The 18,241-nt window shown below is 40.8% G+C and overlaps 1 long non-coding RNA gene across 1 annotated transcript; it reads left to right on the top strand.

The window, feature by feature from the left end:
• Nucleotides 1–1,061: 1,061 nt before the first annotated feature.
• LOC145798416 (uncharacterized) lies at nt 1,062–2,058 on the top strand. The gene is made up of 2 exons (XR_014339266.1): nt 1,062–1,159; nt 1,806–2,058. It is a non-coding gene; the product is annotated as an uncharacterized LOC145798416 (long non-coding RNA).
• The last annotated feature ends 16,183 nt before the right edge of the window (nt 2,059–18,241 follow it).

The raw sequence follows: 18,241 nt of genomic DNA, 5'->3' as shown, positions 1-18,241 counted from the left end.
TTAATTGAAAATTGATTCGAGTCAGATTAAATTGATTTATTTAATGGCTTTGTGCTCAAATTGTTAATATTTGTAATTTTGGTTAGTGGGATTTGTTGTGTAAGAGCACTACACCTCCCATTCCCTCTTGTATCTTCACTTGGGCTGATCAAACTCTAAGAAAGAGAGAGGGGCCGGCTGTTAGAGAGAGAGAGGGAGAGAATTGTGTGATTTTTGACTCAAGCTTGGGAATTTGAAGTCTAGTTCAAGAATTAACCATAGATTGGGCTTCTAGGTAAGCATTGATTCTTGAATTCATGAATTTAATGTGTAATCTTGTGTGTTCAAAGTAGTGTCATGATGTAGAGCATGAAATGGGTTGGTTTTGTCGAATTTGAAGTCTTAGAACTCATGCATGTAAGTTTTTAGTTGAAGACCATGTTCTTGACCATCTCTTCATCTTATATATTGGGAATGAGAGTAGTATACCACATGCATGTATAAATTTATGAAGATGTAAGTGTTGAATGCATGAAATTGTTATGTTGGTAATGAGTTTGGTGGAAAATGAGCCATGCATGTGATTTATTTGTGAAATTGAGCTTCATTGGATTGTAATTTGGGGCTTATACTATGTTAGTATGATTATATTTGAGATTTGAGCCATTGCATGCAAGAATTGTTGGCTTGAAGGTCGAATTTGAACTCAAGAACACAATCTGGGACACCCAGAATTTTGATGTCCGCTCGAGCGGGGTAATGGCCACTCGAGCGGGAAATACGTGCTCCCAGTACTTTTTGCAGACTTGGTGTCTGCTCGAACGGGGTATTTCATGCTCAAGCGGGGGAGCTTTGTAGACAGGCCTTCCGCTCGAGCGCCCTATTTCACGCTCAAGCGTATTTTTCATGCAACCAGTACTTTTGCAGGCCTTAAGGGTCCGCTCGAGCGGGGACCCTGTTTTCTGAAATTTTGTTTACGCGTTCTGTGTTTCATTTTCCGTCCTTTTTCACTTCTAATCACTCTTAGGCATACTTTGAGAATTGTAATTGAATTAAAGAGATAAGAATGAAACCTAAAGAGGAAAATGTGAATTAAAGAACGGATTAAATTAATTGTGACCCATATGTGTTATGTGATGTGTAGGGTCAAGCTCCAGGGCAAATCCACAAGCCGATCACTGTGAGTAATATTTGAAATACATATTGTTGTCCAATTGCTTACTTCTATGTAAGTTTTGTAAAGTTCACTAATTTTGAATGGTGGACAAAGTTTGAAAGGCTTAAATGCCAGTTTATTATGACAAGTTTGAAAGGCTTAAATGCCAGTTTGGCATAACGAGTTTGAAAGGCTTGAATGCCAGTTTGATATGACAAGTTTGAAAGGCTTAAATGCCAGTTTGATATGATAAGTTTGAAAGGCTTAAATGCCAGTCTGATATGACAACTTTGAAAGGCTTAAATGCCAGTTTATTATGATAAGTTTGAAAGGCTTAAATGCCAGTTTGACATAACAAGTTTGAAAGGCTTAAATGCCAGTTTGATATGACAAGTTTGAAAGGCTTAAATGCCAGTTTGATATGACAAGTTTGAAAGACTTAAATGCCAGTTTGATATGACAAGTTTGGAATGGCCGAAAGGCCAGTCTGATACGAAAGTTTGATAAGGCCAAAAAGGCTAGTCTGATATAAACGTTTGAAAAGGGCCAAAGGCCAGTTTGACTTGAATGAATTGGGCCAAAGGTCGTTTGATGTATAATGTTCCAATGTATTTTCTTTATTTGATATTATTCACTAGGCTTCTGCTCACACTCATTCATGTGTTTGTAGGTGAGCCAAGAGAGGTCCAGACCCAGCCCCAGTGAAGTCTGTATGGAACAACCGAGTTTTGGAAAGTCAGCCTATGTGTCTCACGCATGAGACTCGCCTTCGCCTTTGTTATTTTGTTTTATGTTGTCACGTTGGTGGAGCCTTTGTATATGTCTGTATATAGTTCATGGGTTGACTTAGTTTTGGATGATCCTGTCTGTACAGAACTTTTTGATACTTTAATTCTGTTGTGAGTTATTAATGTTTATATGTATGACTTGTTTGACGTGCCATGTAAGCATAGCTCTAAGGACAAAGTTTTTAAATTGCTTTCGTTTGGCCCCCATTAACTCTATTAAAATCCATTTGGTTTGGTTTGAGGCCGTAGGTATTCTCACGATTACTGGCCGGTTATGTCCTTAACCCACGTGGGCGGGTTTGGGTCATGACAGATACGGGTGCATCCCATTCATTTATTTCGTCTACATTTGCATCTATTTTGGGGTTAGAGTTGGCACAGTTAGCATCTCCTATTTGTGTTGTGTCACCTGTTGGGGGTGAGATAGTTTTGAAAGAGGGGTGTCGGGGCTGTGATATAGAGGTCGCCGATCGCCGGCTTCCGTTTTCCTTTGTATTGATGGATATGACTGGTTTTTATGTTATTTTGGGTATGGATTGGTTATCTTCATACCGGGTTGTTATGGATTGCTACCGTCAGAGGGTTACTGTATGTACTTTGAGCGATGATTGTTTTCATTTCTTGGGAGATCGGGTTGGTAGAGTCTTATCACCGGTGTATGATCTGTGTGGCCAGAGTGAGCTTAGTTGTCTCTTCGCTAGCTTAATGAGTAGTGACTGTGATGAGGCCCAGGTTGAGTTGCCAAGAGTGGTTTGTGAGTACTCGGATGTCTTTCCTAAGGATCTTATTAGTTTACCACCTCACTGAGAAATCGAGTTCTCGATTGATTTAGTGCCTGGCCCGGCACCGATTTCTATGGCACTGTATCATTTTGCACCAGCTGAACTGAGTGAGCTGAAGGTTTAGCTCTGGGAATTATTAGATAAGGGCTTCATTTGCCTTAGTACTTCGCCTTGGAGAGCACCGACCCTCTTTGCTAAAAAGAAAGATGGGGCCTTGCGACTTTGTATTGATTATCGGAAGTTGAACCGGGTTATAGTTAAGAACAAGTATCCTATGCCTCGTATAGATGACCTATTTGATCAGTTGAAAGGGTCTCGCTGTTTCTCTAAGATAGACTTGAGATCGAGCTACTATCAGTTGAGGGTCAAGGAGGAGGATATCCTGAAGACGGCATTTCGTATGCAGTATGGCCACTACGAGTTTCTTGTGATGCCTTTTGGGCTAACCAATGCCCCAGCTGTGTTTATGGACTTAATGAACCAAATCTTCCGAGAGTTCTTAGATTGTTTTGTGGAAGATATCTTGATTTACTCACCCTCTAAGGAGGAGCACGAGGAACACTTGCGAGTGGTGCTTGAGTTGCTTAGAGCTCACAAACTGTATGCTAAGTTTGGAAAGTGTGAGTTCTGGCTAAGAGAGGTTAAGTTCTTAGGCCATGTAGTATCCGGGAAATGTGTGACTATACATTTATCCAAAATTGAGGCAGTACAGGATTGGGCACAACCTGAGAATATTTTCGAGATTCGTAGTTTCTTGGGTTTGGCCGGGTATTACCGTCGGTTTGTGAAGGATTTCTCCAGATTAGCTTCGCTTTTGACTAGACTGACGAGGAAAGGGGTCAAATTTGTGTAGAGTGAGACTTCTGAAAAGTTGTTCTAAGAGCTTAAGGTTAGACTTACCACTGCTCCAGTCTTGATTATTCTAGAGAGGGGTTTGGGCTATTCTGTGTATTGTGATGCCTCACGAGAGGGTTTAGGTTGTGTGCTAATGCAAGAGGGAAAAGTAGTAGCTTATGGCTCACGACAGTTGAAAACACACGAGAGAAACTTCCCTACCCACGATTTAGAGTTAGCAGCTGTGATTTTTGCCTTGAAGATTTGGAGGCACTATCTGTATAGTAAGAGATTTGAGGTGTTTTCTGACCATAAGAGTCTGAAGTATCTATTTACACAGAAAGATTTGAACTTGAGGCAGAGAAGATGAATGGAGTTCATAGAAGATTATGATTTCGAGTTACATTATCATCTAGGGAAGGCTAATGTGGTGGTCGACGCCTTGAGTAGGAAATCTATTGGCAGTGTGGCTTGTATTGCCATCTGGGACTGGGAAATGTTGGATGTTCTTGGGGAGTTTAACTTGCATTTGGACGAGTCTGTTAAGTCTGCAGCCTTGTTCTCTGTGGTTGCACAACCTACACTTGTGAACCGAGTGTTAGAAGCACAGAGGGGTGACTTTGAGGTAGAATCCCTTCGGGTTTTACTGTGTATCCCGACCTGAGTGTGAGATACCGTGACTGCTGATTTGTACTGGAGTCTTGCCAAGAAAAAGTACTCTGAAAGTTTCACCATTCATGCCTTGCTGTGCATCTGAGAGGCACCAAGATGTATCATGATCTAACTCGCCAGCTTTGGTGGAAGGGTATGAAGAAAGACGTGGTCGTGTTTGTGTCGAAATGCCTTACTTGTCAGCAAGTGAATGCCGAACATTAGAGGCTAACGGGTTTGTTGCAACCTTTGCCTATAGCTGAATGCAAATGAGAGCATGTTACGATAGATTTTGTTGTGGGCCTTCCAAAGACTCAACGGGGTAGTGATGCCATTTGGGTGGTAGTTGATCGACTGACTAAGTCGGCGCATTTTATTCCTATGCGTGTAAGAGATTTAGTAGATTACCTTGCTGACTTGTATATTCGGGACATAGTGAGGTTGCACGGGGTCCTTGTGACGATTGTTTCGGATAGAGATCCGTGTTTCACTGCTCGGTTGTGACAGAGCTTACAGAGTGCCTTGGGCACTAGATTGGCCTTTAGTACCGCTTACCATCCTCAAACTGATGGGCAGTCCGAGCGTACTATTCAGTCCTTGAGGATATGCTTCGAGGCTGTGTCCTTGACTTTAAAGGGTCGTAGGAGAGACACTTACCCTTAGTGGAGTTTGCCTACAATAACAGTTTCCAATCGAGTATTGGCATGGCACTGTTTGAGGCCTTATATGGTTAACCGTCTAGATCTCCAGTGTGTTGGGCCGAGGTGGGTGATGCACTTTAGTTAGGTCCAGAGTTGGTTCAGGAAACGACGGAGAAAGTGGCGTTTATCCGTAAGAGGTTAGTTACAGCCCAGAGTCGCCAAACGAGTTACGTCGACCGTAGAAAGGGACCTTTGTCATTTGAAGTGGGTGATCATGTCTTTTTGAAAATGTTGCCTAGACGGGGTTTGATGAGGTTTGGGAAGAGTGAGAAGTTATCCTCTCGATTTATTGGCTCTTTTAAGATCCTTGAGCGGATTGGGGAGGTTGCCTATCATTTGGCATTGCCACCACAATTTTCTGGAGTGCATGACGTGTTTCATATTAGTATGCTTCGGAAGTACGAGCCAGATCCATCGCATGTGTTGGATTGGACCGACTTAGAGGTAGGCGAGGATTCCTCGTATGAGGAGAGACCAGTGCGAGTGTTGGATAGGCGGGACCAAGTCTTGCGAGGCAAGACAATCCCCTTGGTCAAAGTCTTGTGGAAACATCATGGGGTTGAGGAAGCAACTTGGGAGCGTGAATTGGAAGTCCGAGAGAAATATCTGGACTTATTTGTTGATGTTTGAGTATATGTTGAAATCTTAGTTTTGTTAATGAACTATAAAAATGTTGTATATGTTTTGGGGTTATGAAGCATTGTAAATGTTGAATTTGTCTCGAAAATGCAAATTTAATTTGAACATTGTATATGTTATTTGAGTTTTGGAAACGCAAACTTGTTATAAACATTGAATATGTTTTGGAAACATGAGATGTATGTATTGGAATTAGTTAAATTTCGGAAGATGCATATTGGTAATATATGTTGAGATATGTACATTGTGGATTTGTTCTCTTGTGAAGAGATGGAATGACCGGAGGGTGGGTCATGATGGTCAGTGTTGAATTGTAATCATGTTGAAAATTGAATAATCATGGGTTTGAAACTTGTACTAAAATTTCGGGGACAAAATTCTTTAAGGGGGGAGGTTATAGCGATTCCGGTTTTGCCTCGACCTTTATTGTGTCCCAGACTTGGGGCCCGTGGTTAAATATTGTACCTATGTCTTGTTTTTCCCCTTTGACTCTTTGTATTTAAGTTTTGGAACTTGTTGGGCGTGTTTGGAACAGGTTGGTTATTTATTGGTTTAGATTGTTGTTGCCCAGATTTTGACCTCTTCGCTCAAGCGAGGTTTCTTGCGCTCGAGCGAGCCTTGTGTAATTTGCTTATTCGCTTGATCGAGGTTTCTTGCGCTCGAACGAGGTTTGAGGGTCTTCAGGTTTTTCTCCCAGACGCATTTTTCTGGAAAGGAAAAAATTCTTCGCTCGAGCAAGCCTGCTGAACTTGCTTCTTCGCTCGAGCGGGACTTCTTGTGCTCAAGTTTGCGTCTGCGTCTGTGGCAGACTTGAAGCTTTGCATTCTACGCTCGAGCGACACTTCTTGTGCTCGAGTGAGGTCATAGTTGTGTCTAGTTGCTCGAGCGACGACTCCTTCACTCGAGTGAGGACTGCATATATTAGTTCGCAGCAGAGCTTTTCTGCATCACTTTTGATTTATTTTCATCCCAAAACCCTAATCCGTCAGCTTCTATCTCTAAAACACACACTCTCTCTCTCTACAAATACTATCTGATCCATGTACTATTACTCTACTCCTTTTGAGAAAAAAGTAGAGCAATTCGTGGGCTTCTATTTGATCCAAGAAAGTTTGAGTTTGGGGCATCTTCAAGTTTCTCATTCTTCCTCTTTGAGCTTCTCCACTTGAGGTAGGGATATTCTAATCTTTGATATGGCTTTTAATCTAGGCATTTGTTATTTTGTATAAATGGTGGAGTTTGGGGGTTGTGGGTGAAGCTAGGGTTTGAGCTTGAGATTTGAAAGAGGGGTTTTTCTATTTTGGGTCATGAGAGTACATGCAGAGTATGGAAGATGGGATTTTATGGGTTAAAATGATGAAATTAGACTTGTGATTGATATTTGGAAAGAGGGGGAAAATTGCCTTAATTTATGTTAAATAATTATTTTGCATAAATAATGAAATTGGTATGAGAAATATGAAATTGTGAGGATATGTGGATGAATGGTGTAGTTGGATTTGATAAATCACTCACCTATGAAAATTTGATAAATTATCTGTTTGATAGATTTATTTATCTGTTTAGAAATATCTGTTTTGGGCTATCGGTGGAGGATAGCTATGATTGTTGTAGAAACTGCCTAAGGATTAGGAAGATTGAAACTAATCAATTGAATTATGTCATTGAATATGACGGTTTGATTAAACCATTGAATCTGTGAACTGAATAGTCATTGTATATGGCAACGTGTTTAAATACATTGTATATGTATCATTGTTTGAGAGGAAATAGGGGATGTACTCCATTATTTGGGAGGGGAAACGAGATTGACTTTATTGAAAATTAAGTTGGCCGGAGTGTCTAGGGTGAAAGTCCTGAAATCTTATATATATATATATATGGGTGCCGGTTCCCTCGGATGTGATTCCGTAAAATGGCAAGAAAATATAAGTGTTGGATTGATGAATGAATTGGATTGTGAACCATTGAGTTGTAATCTCATTTTGGTTGGTAAGATGACAATGAATTTGGTTAATGGATTTACCCGAAATGGATGTATGGAAATGAATAGAGATACAGTTATCTATATTGAATGGTCTTGGAAAGAGTATGTGTTGATTAAGATTATTGCACAATTATCTAATACTTATACCTTAGTTAAATCTCATATATTGTTTTAGTATATCTCTACTGAGTTTTGGCTCATCTTACTTGGGAAACCATTTTCAGGTACAGGTGATATGCTGTCTCGAAGGAGATAGCTTGGGAGGCTTATGGGCTGGGGACTCTATCTTTATTATTTTGGTTTTGTGTATATATGTTTTCTTTAAGCCAAGGGCTTTAATTGTAAATAGCTTATGACTCTCTTTTGTTGTAACCAAGTATCTCTTGGAAAGATGTAAACCCGCATGACATTTATTTTGTTGTTACCCATTAGTGTTACATGCTGTAATTTCAGAATGAATATTTATGAAAGTATAATGCATGTAATCGCTTTTGTAATGTAAACTCTAATGAATGAAAGTAATATATATCATATTTTGTTCATGAATCTCTTGGGTTGATTTTTATCATATTTTGAGGGCGTTACAAAATGTTTTCATTCCGTCTAAATAATTACAATGACAGGGGGGTTAGTATGATTTCACAAACGTTAAAAGATGATATGTATTAAACCCAAACATCAAGCGGTATAAGTGTAATTTATCCAGTTTTTTATTTACAGTTTATCAAAAAAAAAAAAAAAAAAAAAAAATCCAAGGTTTGAGCCTTCATACAAAATAAATTTTGAGTTTTCAATTTTATCAATTTAAATTCTAATCTTTTAAATTCTATTCAATATAAATTAAAAAAAAAACTAAACCACTTACCTATTTTTGTTAAATAAAATCCATAAAAAAATATGTTAGTTATTAAACTCAATGTAGAAATATGTAAAATGTCTAAAATATCATTTTTTATTGAATCTAATGACTAAAACATTTATTTTTCTATCGATTTTGTTTCATGAAAATAGACAAATAGTTTAAATTGAAAATAAATCAAAAATTTTGAATTTAAATTAATAAAATTAAAAAATTAAGATTTATTTTGTTATAAACCTTAGATTATTTATTTATTTATTTGTAATTTCTCCAAAAAAAACTAACAAGTGGAAAGCAGGAGAGATATGATTAAGAACTTCTACTTTTTTTTTTTATTTTTTATTGTGAACTTTGAACTTATTAAAAATTATACCAAACAAGTCATATATCTATACACCAGGGAAGTCAGCTGAGAAGGCTGTCTGTCCCTTTTCTCTTTGCCCTTGAGCATTGTGTGCTTTATTGTTGTTGTTGTTGTTGTTGTTGTTGTTTTTTTTTTTTTTTTTTTTTTGGCCTTTTTGGGATGCTTTTGTAATTTGGCACCTATTGCCTCATAGTTAACCTCCATCCATTGTATATACGAGGTTTTTAAAAAAAGTTTAATCAGGTAATAAATATTAATGTGCATTTTTTTAAATATGCATTGATTTTTAATGATTTAAAAATAAAAATAAAAATAAAAAATTAAGAATAATATATAATTGAGAAAATCTAAAATAATAATTTTTTACATATGAATAAATAAGTAATATAAATTGTCTGGGAAAAATAAATCCATTTATTTAAACTTTAAAAAAAAAAAATTTGTTGAAAGATCCAATCTAAGGAGGGTATAAGTCATTAGGTTTAATGAATATTTTTTATTAGTAAGAGATCCACCCTTCGTGAAATAATTTAGTGAAAAATCCATTTATTATTTTGAAGGACATTTTATTTTTAATTTTAACTCTTAATTTATCTGTTTAATTTTTTTAACTATCTGTTCAAATATTTTGTCTATTTAATTTTTTTGACTATTTGTTCAAATATTTTATTTGTTTAAATTTTTTTGATTATTTGTCCAAATATTTTTTTATTTGTTTAATTTTTTTTTAACTATTTGTCAAATTTGTTTCTATTTGTTAGAGTATTTATCTGTTGAAATTCCTTGTTCAAATATCTATCCAAATTTTATTATCTACTCAATTTTTTCACTTATCTGTTCAAATTTTCATACATAGAGAGAGAGAGAGAGAGAGAGAGAGAGAGAGAGAGAGAGAGAGAGAGAGAGAGGTCCTAGAATTTTATTATAAGTTCCATTTTTATTCCTTATTTGTTTAAATCTCTGTTCTTTATCTGTACAAAGAACAAATGGTAGAGAAAGATCCAAAATAAAAAACATAAATCAACAACACATACACACACAACAACAACCAAATCAGATCTGAATTATTAACATCTTAGATCATTGATAAATTTAAGATGTTTCGATGAGATTAGTGAGACATAATCCAAAAGTTGCGAGAGGGAGAAAGTGGTGTAGTTGGATCAGAGGCAATGTTTTTCATTACAAATGCTCAGTAGTCAGGTCTTCCACTGTGGGCTCCGCCCGAGCTAACTGATCGGCGGGATCATTGACGACCGGGGTGTCGTTAGGCTCAGTTTCATCATCATTTGAACCCTCAAGGAATTGTTGCTGAAGGGTAGCAGCGTACTTCGCTAGTGAGCTCGGTATAAAGTATGAAGGAGGATTGAATACCTCGGCTTCAGGTCTATGACCGAGCTGCACCACAACCACCTTCCAACCGCATTTGAAGAACAAATCCTTAGCTGCCTCACATTGTTGTATGTAAAGGGCCTCCCCCTCCTTGAAACCTGCAGCATTCGCATCACCCGCCTTCTTTTTTAGCTCGGTGATCTCTGCATTTTTCTTTTCTTCGAGCTTGGCCAACTCACGCAGGTACTTGTCCTTCATCACGGTCAGTGCCTTTTGTTTGTCAGCATTAGTCGAGGTAACTAGTCCAGTTAGACTGGTTACCTCGGCCTCTAGCTCGGCTGTCCTCTATTGGGAGTCTTTTAGCTCGGTGGTTTTTGCTTCAACTTCGGCCATGGCTTGCCTTGCTGTTTTACGAAGCTCCAACACACGCTTGTGTGCAATTTGACTCTTTTGCATGGCCTGAAAAAGAATGGAAAGAAACTATTGACCAGACCGAGCAAAAAAGTTGGAAAAATTAGGGAGACCAGAGGGGCTACTTACCAGGATCATTAATTTCGTTGCTGACCGGATAGCCTTGAGCTCGGTCAACTGGTTATGATGCTCCATATCGGGGGGCAGACATACACTCTTAGCCAGATTGAAGGCTATCATATGGTCTTTGTCAGCCACCACTGAGTCAGTATCACGGATAGCGCGGTTTTGAAAAGTCATTTTTGGAGCCCACTTGGAGGAACTAGCCCGGTCAAAACGCTCCGGCTGAGGGCTCGGTGGAGGGATGGTTTCATCTTCATCAGCAAGGCGTTGCTCGGTTTGGGTAGTCCGGGCGCGCTTGCTTGGGCGTGATGAAGAGAGTTGTTGAGATGGAAGGGCCACTACTGTTTCCTGAGTCTGGACTTGTGGCGGTACTTCGGCTCGATGGGTTTCGGTTATGAGGGCCCTTACTCTGTTCTTCTTCTTTCGGTAGTACGAACTAGGTTAATTTGTGGCAAGTTGGGGTCCGGTTCAAGAGAGGCTTCCAGTAAGAAGTCTGTTATTCTAGCTTTACGTCGGCTGTTGTATCTGTACGTCGGCTCAAAATTCAGCAGCTTGGCCCAACTTCTTTCTGGATATCGTAATGCAGCGCGGAGAGTGTTCAGATTGGGGTAACTGTATAGTGATTGAAGATGGGCTGAATCTGCATAAAGAAGACAACTGTTAGTTCGGTTCAGGAATAGGAAACCGAAATAAAACAGGAGTATGTAAAGGAACCAAAGTAATTATACTGGGTGTTCCTTTATTCTAATTTATACTACGGCCTGGGATCTGGGCTTGGTGGTCTTCGAAATTGCCAGATACCCAGAAAAAATTGTCGTCGTTTAAGTCTTTGTCCGGTGTGTTCTTTATTATTTTCTCACGCCGGCGGCGTATTCTTAAATAATAAACCCACCCGTCTTCTTTTGAGCCTATAGAATATTGCTGAAATAGTTCGGCTAAACCGAGGTTAATACCAGCACGACGATTTAGCTCGGCTATACCATTTATTATGCGGTATGAGTTTGTGGAAAGCTGAGTTGGGCATATCCTAGTTTGCCTAAGGAATTCACAAAGCAAGGGCTGTACAGGGAATCTTAGGCCGGTCTCTACAATGGAAATGATGGTGAAGGGAACAAAACCAGGGTTCCCCCAAGGTATGATATCTTGTTCGGCTAAGGTGAGATGGACGTCATCAGGGATGTTATACTCTCTTCGAAATTTGGCCAAGCCACCAGGTGTTTCTACTAAAAACCTATATTTACCCATTTACTCTTAGGTTATGTATAATTTAACTGTGATAGCTCGGTTAAAAAATGACGCTGAGTAGCTCGGTTGAGCGTGCGAGGAGTGCCTGGCAACCTAAGTCTGCAAAGTGAAAAAAGAAAAGGGTTATGCACAGATCGATGGACCGTGCTAAAAAGAAATCAAGGTAAAATAAATGAAGTCCTATCTCGGTTATGTAAAGAACTACGGGTGTTAGCTCAGTTTCAGCAAGGGGTCTGTTAGCTCGGTTTGAGCAAGGCATTTGATAGCCCGGTTGAGCCTCAAGGGGCAGCTTTCTTAGTTCGGTCTGAACTTGGAAGGCTGGTTTAGCCCCTAGATTCAGCTCGGGCATAGTTAAGGTTTTCAAGGCTTGACTTGTTAGAACTACAAATATAGCAATAAAGAGTTAGCTCGGTTGGTTGGTCCGGCTAGACTGACATCCACTACAAACAACTTCCTCGTTCGGTTATATTGTGATTTTGGATCAAAACTAGTGTTTTTCATGTTATTTCTTGAATCAAAGGGGCTCTATTACTAAGTTTTTGTAGAAGATGCAAGACAAGGCAGAAAATAGAAGTAAAAAATGTTTTGCAAAAACACATAAAACAAATGTTATGGGCTAAAAAAGTACGAAAGCCAGAAAAATAGAACAGATTTGTGTTACTCACTAAGGCAAGAGAGAGAACAAGAGGGGAGAAGATGAATAGTGTGGTGAGATTCAAAATGAATAGGTTTGTTTTGTTTTGTTGCAAAAACCAGAGGCGGGAACTGTTCAAAATTCACGAAGTACGAAGACGGCGTGACAGTTGCCTTGGGCCAATCAGCGTATGCCACGTGTCATGGAAATGAGAAGCAATTCAGTTGCTGTGATTGAAGAGACATTTTGACCGGACAAGGAGAGCCCGGTGTGGAATTAGTTCGGCTGGGTAGGCTAAAAGGTTTTAGTTCGGCTGGAAAAGCTAAAGGGTTTTTAGCTCGGTTGAAAGGCTTAAAAACCTTAGCTCGGCTGGTAAAACAAGTAATCCCTATCATGCTACGCAGATAGAATTAAGGGGCAATTAAGAGGGTAATTTATATGAATATTGGGCCGAGCTGGACAATGGGCCGTTATGGGCCACAGTACAAAGGGCTGAGTAAAAAGGCCTCAAATCCAGTCCGGTCCAAGCAGGACTTAAAGTTAAGACCGGTCCCAGAAGTGCATTGTTATCTCGGTCCAGGAGAACGCGGCAGTTCGGTTGCTGGGACACCACCCTCAGAATTAGTTCGGTCGCAGCATATTACGATTAGCCTGGTCGTGTCTTCTAAACCGAAGTATGATAAGCCTTCTTCAAGATACTTTTGTGTTAGTTCGGTTCGACACTTCTATGGATAGCTCGGTCTGGGCATGCGAAGCTGAGGTAGAAGCAAGGAAAAGAAGAGCCGGACTGAAAGTTAGATCTGTCATACCTGCATATTTAGTAAGGCAATGGTATTTCGGTCCCATAGAAGTCTGACCATGGTAAAACCATCTCACTTGGTTTAAGCAGCGAGGAGGGTGTTGAAGGATAAGCATTATCTTTCACGAGTATGAATCCTTGGAGGACTCTGCATGGAGGAGTAGAAGTCCTATTAGGACTATGCCACACGGAACCTATAAAAGCTCACAAATATCACCTATGGAGAGGTAACACAACTTTGATTCCTGAATACACAGAGCTTTTGTCTACTTGTCTATTTTGCTGACTTAGGCATCGGAGAGGTTTCCGGCACACACTCGCCGGCTAGCTCACATTTGTATTTTTAGAGAGTAAAGCGATGACGTTTGGAGGAGCGCAGACTTAATCAACAAGATTATACGAGAAGATTTATTTCTTTCCCGTACAGTTTTAGTGGGATGTAATTGTTGAGTATAAATTTTAAAGTTGGTAACATTTGATTTGAGTAATGCTGAGAATATCTAAATTTCTATTAAATATCTAACATGAATGTAGGTCTTATATCTATATGAGACATTTGATAAAACTTATAAGTACTGAGAGGGAGAATTATGAGCCGGATATGGGCCGAGTTAGAGGCCGAGCAAATTGGAGGCCTAATGGTGCGTTGGTCCGCGATAACTTTGGATTTGCCCGGAGTCGGGGCTGCTCAGAGATGGACTGAGCTACTTGGATCTGCCCAGGTGATAACCGTGCAACTTGCGTTGCTCGGTCAAAGACACGCACCGTTAGCCCGGCCGAGAAGCTTGTGCCAGAAGCCCGGCAGGAAGGCCTTTGGTTGATCGGTACGACCAATCTCAAGGTCGGCTTCGCCGGAATGCTGCCGAGCATGTTTGGAATGGATCTCGGTTCTTGGAGCAATTGGGCATGAAACGCAGCATGGCCATTGATAGCCGAGATGCTACAGACCGGCTGCCGAGCTCCCAATACAGTGGGTTGGCAGTTGGGTTAGGTGATGTTCAGCAAGATTTGTGCTGACAGATGGGATAGCAGCACCACGTCTCGAGAGACGAATGTGAGTAGATTTGGGGCGCAGACGGTATATAAGCAAGTCTGCGCCCCCCATGCTGGACGGATGAACATTTGGTGAGAGAAATACTTACACTCAACTCTCTCTTCACTCTCTCTATCCTCAGGTGTGTGCTAACTTGATCGTCAGAGGGGTTTTCCGGCCACACACCGCCGGGTAGCTCACTGCTGTTGTGCACGCAGGTGATCGGATAGAAACGGAGCTTGGAAGAAAGGAGTGCGGGCTTGCCTGAATATTTACTTCCCGCACAATTGGCGCCGTCTGTGGGAATGACCGGGATGACTACCCCCGGGATGACGTAGCCGATGCTAACAGAAGGTTGAAAGCAAGGACATGTATCACCACGGTCTTTAAGATTCCAATCTATCGCATACTTAGTGAAATTCGTGACGAGGAGTATGTCCGGTTTCCTGCTAAGTTAGGTGACGGACAAAAGGGCTTCAATCCAGGGTACCGTTGCACGTTTCACCGGGAGCGAGGCCATCGGACAGAGGATTGTTTGCCTTTGAGGCAACACTTGGAAGAGCTAGTCGCAGTCGGACACATGGACCTTTACATTGATGGCGGCGTGAAGGCCAATCAAGCTCCGGTTGACCAGCGGGGACTGGATGACCGAGATACGCCTCCCCAAGGGGTTATTAATGTCATCCACGGCATAGTGGAACCGGCTCATGTATGTGGACTTCGAGGAATGATCAAGAAGGTAGAACACATGAGGGAAGTTTTGTCGGTTCAGCCTGTGATCAAAAGGGGAAAGACCGAAGAGAAAGACGTAATCAGTTTCTCCATAAGAGACCTAGAGCGCATTCAGATGCCGCACAACGATGCCCTAGTGGTAACACTCCGCGTCAGAGAATTTGATGTCAAACGGATCTTGATCGATCAGGGAAGCTCGGTCGAGATCATGTACTACAACGCTTTCAAACAGCTCAAGCTCCGGGATAGAGATTTAGCCCCGGCGACTTTGCCACTCATTGGTTTCAACTCACAACCGGAGTGGCCTTTGGGAAAGATTATCCTGCCGGTTAAAGTGGGATCCGTGGTCAAACAGGTGGAGTTCTGGGTGTTGCAGGTGCTATCCACTTATAATTTGATCCTTGGAAGGGGATGGCTTCACGCTATGCAAGCCGTAGCGTCGACCTATCATCAGGTGATGAGATTCCCCTCGGTTATGGGGCAATCGAGGAGATTTGGGGCGATCAAGTCATGTCGAAGCAATGCTTCGTGGCGGTCAACGGGAGCCGAACTACCAAAGGCTTCATTCAAATGATCGAGGGATCGGAAGACCGGGGAGTCCTTGACGATGTGGGCACCAAGGCTGAGGACAAAGCTGTCGAGGAATTAGTGGAATTGCACATTGATACAGAGCATCCGGACAAGTTCTTCTTGCTCGGTTCAAGCCTTACAGCCCAAGAACGGACCGACATGGTTGAATTTTTGATGGCCAACGTCGAAGTCTTCGCTTGGTCACCTTACGACATGCCTGGTCTCGATCCGAGCTTTATATGCCATCATCTCAATGTCTTCCCCGGAGCCAAGCCGGTCATTCAGCGAACAAGGAGATCGGCGCTGCATCAAGCCGAGGTGGTTGCGGTGGAAGTGAAGAACTTGCTTGAGGCGCGAGCAATTCAAGAAGTGCATTACCCTCGGTGGATTTCAAACACGGTCGTGGTGCCCAAGTGTCACGACCCAAACCCGCCCCGAAAAGGTTGGCATCGTAACCGGCCAGTAATCCTAGATTACCACAGGCCTTTCTGTACAAAACATACATAACCGGGGCTTGCGGAAGCGAAAACAAAACACTAATAGTCCAAAGAGCTGTGCATTTATATGAACATACATTACATGCCAAAAATGTTAATTTACCCACTACATTACATCACATATAATCAAAATTCATATACAAGACATAGGCTCACGCCACATGTACCACCAAAACCAAGCTTCCTAACGGCCTAGCCCCAACTCGGAGGCACCAAAACACCGGGTAGGCTTCAAAACGGCGGCTTAGCTCGGACTCCGCCTAGGCTTGACTCCCAGAGTGCTCACCTATAATTACATATATACAAACAATGAGCTAAAGCTCAGCAAGTAACATTAAAGTAAAGGGGTAGTGAACGAATCCCACATTTCATATATCCATAAAATAAATCATTCATAAACATAATCATCTCATATCAGAACATACATAATGGCATACTCCATAGAACATAACATTTGTCGTCCAACGACTAGAGTAACCGGTCCCGGACACCGATTAAACACATACCGAGATCTCGTAAACTGGTCCACTTAGGACTATCTATGGATGCCATACTAGATTCGCAAACTGGACATTCGTTCACAGAAAACATTTATCATTTCAAAACCATAGCATAACGTAGCACTTTTAAACATAGATCATACTAACATATCTTTACAGAAATGTTACTCACAGTGGGTTTCCAAAACCGGTTGCACGGTCTTCGCCTCTTGACCTGAAATTATCAACATGATAACACATTTCTTCAATACACATTATCATTAAATCACTTAATTCATGCCATTCTATCCTTTCCTTATTAAATTTCATGTTCATGAGGTGCCAAATGATGCCAATAACATGATAAAATCAATTAATTCATGCCATATATGAACTGAATACAACCTCCAAAGTTTCCCTGAAAATAAGTCCCCCGCTCGAGCGCCACTTTGTCCGCTCGAGCGGACTGCACAATTTTCCAAAACTGCTGGAAGGCCGATTTTCACGCTCGAGCGGGAATACCTCCGCTCGAGCGGACTGTGCGAAAATCTGAAATTCTAAGCTCTTCTAAAGCTTTAACCTTTCCTTTAACAAAAATAACTTCAAAACGATGGAAACCAAGCCCCAAAACACTTGAAAACCACTTGATTTAGACCTTACAACTTCTCAACAAAACCCACACGCATCATGTACAAGATCAAACCATGAATTGAGGTGAAGAATCATAACTATTCATGTAAAAGCTTCATTTCTTCATATCCATGGAGGTTCTTCCTCAAGAATGCCAAATATAAACATAAATCATCTATTCATGCCATACATGCTCAAATTAAACATATTTGTCTTTTCAATCCTCTTATTTAACACGAGATCATTGATGATTCAACCTTATTTCAAGAAAGTAGAGAAGAAATTCTTACCTTAAGCACTTAATTGGAGAAGTTGTAGCTTGATTCTCCATTTTCCCCCTTCTTCCCCTTTCTCACGAATTCTCCCCTCTCTCTCTCTTTCTCTCTCTCTCTTTCTAGATTTTTCTTTTCTTCTTTTGAGTCAAAGAGTCAACATCCTTATCTATGTATAGATATATCACAAAAAAAAAATAGAATTGTGCCATAATCTTGAGCCAAACAAGGCTTAACGAATTAGACGAAATTCAGTCCTCAATTTATTTTCCCATATGGTTCTAAAAATTCCCGGTATCACATAGGCGTGCTCAATTTCGTTTTCTGAACCCATTACGGTCATCAATTTCAGTCCCAAAGTTGTAACCTCAGCAGATATTTTTCTAATTCAAACAGATATTCTTCAATTAATTTCATATGAACACATAATTAATTACTGATAAATATGACACATGTTTTGGGGTCATTACACCAAGAAGAATGGGAAGTGGCGAGTTTGCGTTGACTACAAGACTGTCAACCAAGCTTGTCCGAAAGATAGCTTCCCTCTGCCTAGAATAGACCAGCTTGTGGACTTAACGGCTGGACATAACAGGCTCAGTTTCTTGGACACCTACCGCGGCTACCATCAGATTGCCATGCATGGGCCCGACCGAGAGATCACCTCGTTTACTACACCAAGGGGACTCTTCTGCTACCGAGTCATGCCTTTTAGTTTGAAGAACGCCAGGGCAACTTTTCAAA

The sequence above is a fragment of the Camellia sinensis genome, chromosome 8 (assembly GCF_055761805.1).
Source record: "Camellia sinensis isolate YWXY chromosome 8, ASM5576180v1, whole genome shotgun sequence".
Classification (NCBI taxonomy): domain Eukaryota; kingdom Viridiplantae; phylum Streptophyta; class Magnoliopsida; order Ericales; family Theaceae; genus Camellia; species Camellia sinensis.
This window is presented reverse-complemented; position numbering and strand designations above follow the sequence as displayed.